A 7883-nucleotide genomic window follows, 5' to 3' on the forward strand; every position below is an offset into this window, starting at 1 on the left:
AAAGAGCACATGGTGGAGGCCGCCATTCAGTCCTGGATGCAGCTATATCTTAAAAGATATGCATTCTCTGTCCTCTCAGAGGCCTCATTTCCCCTGTGAGTGCTCTTAATTCTGAAGTCCTAGCTCCCTTTGTGAGACAACAAAGGGCACCTGGAATATCTAATCCTAACGGACTTCCATCCACTTTTCTTTTGTTGTTTTCTCAAGTGGATTCTCTTCCTCTCTCTGTGGAATGCACTTATGCTAGATTTCATTTTCATCCACAGTTTGACTGCAATGTTGTATGTAACATGGGAATGACTCCTCTGCTTCTCCTCCATCCTTGTGGGACAGCACACAGAGTGTGAGTCACAAAGACTGGACTGAGGGCAGACCAGGAGACAGCACTTCTGTGTTCAAATTCACAGCATATGAGGATTAGGGCTAATAACTTATCCTGTTTGTACTAAAATTCCATTCTCTATAAAGTAGGAAAATACTAATTCTTGCATGACAAGTTTCTCAGAGGATTCAAGGATGAAATGCCAGGTAAATTCTCAAGCCCATGCTGTTTGTCTTTCCTCAGGTAGGAGCATGTCATATGCTCCAGTTGAAATTTGCATGAGCAACTCTCCTTCCATTCAAGTCCTGAACTGCATCTACAACTCTACAGACGTCTCACAAAAAATTTGATCTCTAAATCAACTGTGCTAAGAATCATCTGGGAGAAAAAATGAAGTATGTTTCTATTGGACACAGCCCAGAGTACCACTTAATAGTCCTCCACAGATATTCCAACACTTAAGTCTCTCTTCAGTGACACTCAGACTCCACCATTGCTTATTTGTTTCTCCTTGGGGCTGCTACACAGTTCAAGTACAAATCCTACTCCCATAGTGGATGAAAATGCTTTTAAGTGCTTAATAAAACCATTCTGAAGCCTCACTTGAAATGCATTCAGTGGTCAATTTAATTTCTATGAGCCCAAACAACCAATGCTAAACCCACCCAGCTCTTTCCACAGAAAGACTGATAATATGAAGTTTGATCATCTAACTATTTATGTATTTTCTGATAGCTTTTATTGAATTTTCATTAAATCACAATATGCACTATGCTTAGAATCTTCATTTATTCATGTGTTTATTGAATTAAAATGAATATAAAAGATACTGCACATAGAACTCGATGCTGGAAACACAAACACTGCTTCTGTCTTCACTGAGACTGATGGATTGAGTCATTTGTAGTTCATCAGGCCAAGCCATCCTCACACCTGTTCTAGGAGGAACCCACGTTCCCTTATAGGCCCTAAATCAAAGTCTTCTCTTCCTAGGATGGAATATCTTCTTTTCATGGTAATGTCATGACCAGTTCTCCATCTTGCTGAATTCCGCCACCTGAGACAAAATTTCTGAATGCTGCTCACACTGAGTGATGCTTGGGGCCTTCACCTAAGCATATTGAGTGGGGATGTTGGGAATAGATTTTCCCATGTAATAAGGCATATAATTCTCAGTAATTCCCAACTGTCATTTTGTCTCAGGATTCATTACGTCCAATCTTAGGATATCCCTCTTGCTACACTCTGACATCAAAGCAAAATGAAACTCCTAAAAACATTTTAAAAGAATCTCCAGGTACTTAGGCCACAGGTATTATAGCCCTCCCTATTCCCACTACCCTGGGATCCAGCAAAGGATTCACTTCCCTCCTGCGAGCTCACATCAGCAACCAGAAGTCCAAATACATAGGGATGCTGAACCTCAGTGCTGGATGGGAAAGAGCACTTCACCCAGAGTCAGGTATTCTCAAGTTGATCAGTGACCACCAGGTGCACATGTCCATTGAGGGAAACTCAAGCAGGTAATGCAGTTACAGAATTGCAGTGCTCTAACCTTAGTGCCACATGAAGTATGGAATCTGTGTTCAGAATGTGCAGTGTTTGGTAGGGACTGCATGTAACTACCATACTGATGAGGAAAGACAAGTTCATATCTCTGTACCATAAGTATAATCATAATACACATAGGGTCTCTGTTCCTGTATGTCAAATACCTGGAAGTTGCAGAAGCTGTTGTGATGCTCTTTCTGTATGTTATTATAATATATACTGAACACAAATATTTTCAACTCACCAATGGTAGCCCTAAAAATAGGAAAGAATTGGTCCCATTGTCTGGAAGCTTACCACAAACTATGGAAGAAGAGATATCCTTACATACACATAAAATAGAGGCACAAGTGGCTCTGAATCATTTCCAGATACAAGATGAGATTGGGAAGGAAGAGGGAGAAGATCTCATTAGCAAGTGTGTATACAGAAATGAGTAAATTTGGGAAGTCTTCTTGGGATTCTAAAATTGAAACTAATGACTCTACAGTTATACCAACCACATCAACCTTTGGTGGTATGCATGTAAGGATAAATAGAATCTGATAAAATAAAATGGGAGAAAGGTAATTCGTAGGGTTTTTTAAATGAGTGTTTATGATTCTTTAGTGAATGACTTTCATGATATATATGTTTAATTCTCTGTGCTGCTCCATGTATTTGGTCATAGTGGAAAGATTCCTTGTAAGAAGGTAGTGTGCTCAAGCAAACAACCATGTCTCTCATAGGCTACAAGTGACTGAAATTAGCATACTGTTTAAAAATTCATTGGAGTCATCTCCAAAATACTGTCAAATCCAAAGCATCCAACAAGCTGACCTGAGGACATGGCCAAACCCTGTGCTTCGTACCCTCTTCCAAGGAATATGTACAACCTACTGGGTCAGAAGCCACAAATGAAAACCAAACACAAATAGAATAAGGAAAAACTTGGGAGATAAGGGGCAAAGAAAGATGCAGTGGAATATATCCATTTTTCTGATGCTTTCTGACTTGCAAAAAGCCTCATTGAGAGCAGGACAGGGAACTCATCTTAAAAATATTAAACATGTTATTCCTCACATAAAAACTCAAAACTAACTTTGTATAGCCTTGATATGACTGATGGCTTAAGAGTTGGTAAAGAGTTTTCAGAAATGTCTTTAAATTATGTTTGTCATCAGAATATCTTTGGGCATTAATAACAACAGTATATCTTTGATTTGTTTCTTACAATGCTGGTCCTCTCACATGCAGAGCTAATGCTCTAACCTGAATTCCACCTCAGCCAATACTCTCCTTGACTTTCAGATTCAATCTTTGTTCTAACATCCTGTGTCATATGTGACAGATAAATTCTTATCGACTGGACAAGTTCAGAGAGTGCTGTGGGAGAGCAGATATAAATGTGAGCCTATAGTTCCACCTGTAATTTTTGCTGATTTCTTTTGAAATTGTTTTTGAAAGAAAATGTCATGAAATTTTAACATCCACTTAATTATAGTGGAGAGTGTGTGAATTCTCATGATATTTTCTACTGACCTTGGTTTATAAAACTATCTCTAGCATCCCCTATTTCCTCTTTTATGATGACTCTGATATTTGCATAGGTTGTCCATCCAAATGAACTTTTCTATTGTTTTTAAGAAATTCCTTCCAAATTAATTAAAGACTAACAAAAAATGCAAAACATAGTACAGTTTCTGTATACTCACTACTCACACAACAACTTTGGTGATATTTACACTAATGTAGTATATTACCAAAATCAGGAGTTGATGGTAGTATAACTCAATCACCTACACCACAGATCTCATTTGGGTTTCATCATTTTATGCCTGTATCACATATAGGTAAAAATCCATGACATTTAATTTAAAAAATGCAAAAACATTTCCTGAGTAGCTGAATCACTCTCCCACTAGCAATATATTTAAAAAATCCCACTTATCCAAATGCTTCCCTTGTTTAAATTAAGAAATATTATATATAGTATAACCAGAATACAGCAGACTCTTGTGTTTTGAGACATTTCCCATGCCTTTAATTGGGATCCTTTACTTCTTGGATCTCCTTCTTGATCCTCCTTCTGCATTTTTGTTTCTTATCTCTTATTCTTTTAAGTACACCATTCACTTTGGATAATATTCACCTTAGTAGATTTCTCTTAATTATCTTGAAGGATACCATCTCCAAGTAGTTATATTCTGAGATAATGGATATTAGGACTTCCAAATAAATTTTTTAAAGACAGTTCAACAAATACATAAGATACTTATGAAATATTTGTTGAATAAACCCACAGAAGAAATTTCTGAATTTTTAAATTGATTTTTTTATTATGTAGCTTTACTTACTATATCAAAATTTCTGACAAAAGCTACTCCGAAAATAGAGATAAAATTACTTCACAGTTTTTTTTCTTTTTTGCATTTTTTTATTAGTTTCTCAAGACAATACAATGATCTTGACATATCACACATTTGATTCAATTGGGGTATGAATTCTCATTTTTCCATGGGTACAGATTGCAGGATCACATTGGATATACAGCCACATTTATACATACAGCAATACTAGTGTCTGTTGTATTCTGCTGCCTTTCCTATGCCCCCTCCCCTCCACTCCCCTCTTACAGTTACATTTTTATGGAAGTCAAAATGTCATAGTCCAGGCTCTGGGTCAGGCCCCATGGTGAGTAATGGGAGTGCACATGGAGTTAGGGTCATATCTCCAGGCAGAAAGCAGAGAGTTGGATGGGGAAAGGCTTGTTCCTTTATAATAAATCCATCACAAGACATCTAGGGATTGTATGAGAACTACATGATCTAAGGACTATTACTAGGGCCCCCCTCTCAAATTCCACAAAACCTCCCTATTCTGCTACTCTTGAGACCAAGCACCAATCAAATGAATGCCTGAGGAAACAAAATTAAACCAAATCTAAACCATAGTATTATCCAATGAGACCCAAGATTTATGTTCATCTCAGCTACCAATTCAAATTAAAGTTTTAACAAATGATATATAACCTATTATGAGGTACATGAAGAAAAAGAAGGGAAGCCATATGAGGTCATACATCAAATTTTGAATGTCTATGCTACATGAAAATTTTAAAATAACAAATTTCATGAATTAAGGGGGGAAGAATAATTTATCTACTGAACACTAATATTTTCTAAGAGATGTTAGTAAACTTCTTTATACTGACAAATTAAAAATAGAAATATGTTTCCTAATGAGAGCTAATAATGAGAAAAATAAGAAAGGGTAGAGGTAGTAAGCAGAGAATAGGATGCAGTGAGAATAGGATGCCCATCCCTTTGCTCTGTTGTTTGGAACAAACAAATAGAAATGAATGCATTGCTGATGATATAAAGAAATAAAAATATGGGGCCAGGGCATGATGAGTCTTCAATAACCCAAAGATATACTTTCTTATTTAGTAATAAAACTCAGTTTGAAAGCTCACATTGCTTATATTCTTACCTAGGATCCTATTTGGCAAGGCACACAGAAGAGCAACTACTTACAGTAGGTGGAGTGAAAGGGATGGAAGAGGGAGGCCAATATGTGAGTGGAAATGGTGCAGAGGCTCAGATACATCCACATTAAAATGAAGCCCCAGATGACTATGTTCTCCAATTTGCTCACAATCCCAGAACAGGAAATCCCAGGGGCCATTCAGAATCTTAACAGCTGAAATTGGTCCCTAGCTTTATATACTGCTTCCATAAGCATCTCTCCACTTGGAGAACAAAGAATTATACCTTGGTGTCACTTTATCTGAGAAAGACTCTCTCCTGTCAACACAGCTCAGCTCTCCACCTCTGGACAGGAGAATGGCAGAAAGGTAAGAAGACTCAGAATTCCTGTTATGTATGGGGTTTGTTCTTGCTCTGGATTAACATGCCTCTGTTTCTACTGTAGGGTTCTACCTATTGAGGGTCATGGTGCTTCTTTCAGGGAAAGGCAGGAGACATAATCATACTTCTGAAGCCTGGTTGCTCTAGCTCTTACATTGAGTTTAAAATGGGGTTCATTAGATCTTTCCCATTCTGATTTATCTCTCATTATCCCCTCTTCTCAAAATTTAAACCTGATCTCATGGATAGGTTTCTGCTTTTCCTAAAATTTATTTAAAAAGTTAAGCCACAGGGAGATATTGCTTACTTGAGATAAGAGGCTATATATATAATTGGTTTCATTGCTTTCACTTATTGTTCAAAAAATAATATCCCCTCTTAATTCTAAGATTCTAACAAGAAATAATTGCTTCAAATTGTAATAATTCAGGAATATCCAGGAAGAACTAGTTACAAAGATGTGCAGTATTAGGGGAACAATAGCAATGCATGGTGAGTTGCCCTAAAAAAAGCAGAAATGAAGCACTGTTTCCACACCGAGTAAAAGGGACAAAGGAAGGAGAAGCTACCAGGATGGAACATAGACATAGCTGTAGCTGTAGTACTAAAGGATGACCAGGCAGGTGGAGAAGCAGTGCAACTACCAGCACACTGCCTAGCAGGAGAGAGTTGGAAGATCTCAAACTCAAATCCCTCCCTCCCATTCTCTATTGTCTGGATTGTATCACCAGGTAGGTCAGTTCAACCAGAAACAATAAGGAAAAGGATGCTATGGATGGTGTTTGAAGAAGCCACTAGCTTGGAACTCTATCAAGACAGAAATGAAGGATGGAATAAAAACTGTCAGGACACATAAAACTATCCCTCACCACTCCTTGTATCTTCCTACAATCTAGAGAATTCTCAATCTGATATCATTGAATCCATTCCCATTTTATCTCCATTGAAATAATTTTTCCTATATACATGTTAATTCTCTTGAATCAATTTTATGTAACAATCACCAATATTAATAAAAAATGCCTTGAAAGTTGAATGCCATTTTAAAAGGAAAAGCTATTTTCTTGTTTGGAGTGAAAGTGTGGCTCAAAATGAACCACTACTCACCTTCACAGGATACGTGCTAGACCTGTGCTGTAAGCTCCAGAGCATCAGAGGCAAGAAATTCTTTGATAGTGCTGCTGTGCAACCCTGGGAGGTTCCCATCATCCTGTGTTCCTAAAGGACTTACACCCATATCAGAATGGATACCTGTGAGAAAATAAAGAAGGAAATGCAGGCTAGGCTCCTTCTATTAATCCTATAAACCAGGAATTGATTACATCCCTGTCCTCACTGCCTTTGGTTAGGGCTTAGTCATGTGGTGATATCAGCAGTAAGAGAGGAAGGTAAATGGAATATTGAGACCTACAAACCAAATAATCACTGTTCAGAAGACAAAAAAAATTGTATTGCAGGACCATAGAAGTTGTGAGACAGCAAAGGGCTTCTGGATTCTCATATCTGTCCCTGATTTCTACCTACTTCCCTTTTGTACCCTATTGGATGGGCTTTACTTTCTCTCTGCTTCTGAACTGTGCTGAGGCTAGATTTCATTTTATTCGAAATTTGACTGCCATCTGAGATTAACTTGCAATTTACTCCTCTGGTTTTCTCTCATCCACATTTAATTAACACACTGTGGTGGTGAATTCAAAAGCTGTAGAACCTGAGGTGCTGGAATCCACACTGTGTGATACCAGCTTTAATAAATCGTCCTGCTTGTGCTTCAATTTCATTCTCTATAAAAATGGGACAGATAGAAATTCTTACCTTATCAGCTTTTGAGAGGATTCAAAGAGAAATTATGTGGTGCACTCTAAATTAACTCCTGTTAATCATTAAGATATGAGTGGAACCCTTTACTTGTTTTAAATGTACTTGAAAACTTATTTTTTAATACCTCAAGTGTAAAATCTCTCTTTACACCTTAAGCCAAGCCCTCTTTCAATTTCACTTCATATACTCATCTCACACAAAAGCTATCATCAAGAAGATACTGTTACTGAGGATTTCCTGGGAAGGAATGGAGTAAGTTTATATTGTACACACCACTAAAATCCTCCATAGTTATACTCCTATTTAAAATACCTCTTTTCATTGGCACTCACACCTTACCCAAA

This window comes from Urocitellus parryii, chromosome 4 (genome assembly GCF_045843805.1).
Source record: "Urocitellus parryii isolate mUroPar1 chromosome 4, mUroPar1.hap1, whole genome shotgun sequence".
In the NCBI taxonomy this organism is placed as follows: domain Eukaryota; kingdom Metazoa; phylum Chordata; class Mammalia; order Rodentia; family Sciuridae; genus Urocitellus; species Urocitellus parryii.